General features: G+C 44.3%; 1 non-coding gene across 1 annotated transcript; it reads left to right on the plus strand.

Annotated features, from left to right (window-relative positions):
- Positions 1 to 903: 903 nt before the first annotated feature.
- Positions 904 to 1038, plus strand: LOC139183725 (small nucleolar RNA SNORA70). Its single transcript, XR_011567346.1, has one exon. It is a non-coding gene; the product is annotated as a small nucleolar RNA SNORA70 (small nucleolar RNA).
- Positions 1039 to 1351: the final 313 nt, after the last annotated feature.

A 1351-nucleotide genomic window follows, 5' to 3' on the forward strand; every position in this document is an offset into this window, starting at 1 on the left:
TTTTTATTAATATATGTTCTTCCTGTTCTTCAAAACTCAAGCTCAAATTTTCTACAAGAAGTTTAAGAGGGTGTACAGTTCAGTTCAGTCACTCAGTCATGTCTGACTCTTTGTGACCCCATGGACTACAGCACGCCAGGCCTCTCTGTCCATCACCACTCCCAGAGTTTATTCAAACTCACGTCCATTGAGTCGGTGATGCCATCCAACCATCTGATCCTCTGTCATCCCCTTTTCCTCCCACCTTCAATCTTTCCCAGCATCAGGGTCTTTTCAAATGAGTCCGCTCTTTGCATCAGGTGGCCAATGTATTGGAGTTTCAGTTTCAGCATCAGTCCTTGGATCAACTTTAGGATGGACTGGTTGGATCTCCTTGCAGTCCAGGGGACTCTCAAGAGTCTTCTTCAACACCACAGTTCAAAAGCATCAATTCTTTAGCACTCAGCTTTCTTTATAGTCCAATTCTCACATCCATACATGACTACTGGAAAAACCATAGCTTTGACTAGATGGACCTTTGTTGGCAAAGTAATGTCTCTGCTTTTTAATATGCTGTCCAGGTTGGTCATAGCTTTTCTTCCAAGGAGTAAATGTCTTTTAATTTCATGGCTGCAGTCACCATCTGCAGTGATTTTGAAGCCCCCCAAAATGAAGTCTGTCACTGTTTCCACTGTTTCCCCATCTATTTGCCATGAAGTGATGGGACCAGATGTCATGATCTTAGTTTTCTGAATGTTGAGTTTTAAGCCAACGTTTTCACTCTCCTCTTTCATTTTCATCAAGAGACTCTTTAGTTCTTTGCTTTCTGCCATAAGTGTGGTGTCAGAAATATTCAAAGATGAGATGTCATTATATCTGCAACTTATTTTGAAACGTGGCAAGATGTTAAAAGTGGGAATCTATTTGCATCCAATAAAGCAGATTGTGTTCTTTTCCCCATGGGTGCCCAGTGTGCAATGACTGCAAAGAGCAGCCTTCTTGGTGGTGTACGCAGCCTGTTGCCTATACAGTTGGCCCTAAGGGACCTTGGAGACAACTCTTTCCAGTGGACAATTACGATTGGCTTGCTGTCTCCAGTCTAGGCTCCAGACAGGTATGTGTGGTACCTTTGGAAAGCCCCAGGGCATAGTGGCCAGGGCCCACACTGGCAAAGTCATAATGTCCATCTTCACCAAGCTTCAGAACAAGGAGCCTGTGGTTGAAGCCAGACCTTCCACAGGGCCAAGCTCAAGTTCCCCGGCTGCTAGAAGGTCCATATCTCCAAGAAGTGGGGATTTACTAAATTAAATGTGGATGAATTTGAAAACATGGTGGCAGAAAAGCAGCTCATCCTGGATGGCTGTGGGGTCAA

This window comes from Bos indicus, chromosome 6 (genome assembly GCF_029378745.1).
Source record: "Bos indicus isolate NIAB-ARS_2022 breed Sahiwal x Tharparkar chromosome 6, NIAB-ARS_B.indTharparkar_mat_pri_1.0, whole genome shotgun sequence".
Lineage (NCBI taxonomy): Eukaryota > Metazoa > Chordata > Mammalia > Artiodactyla > Bovidae > Bos > Bos indicus.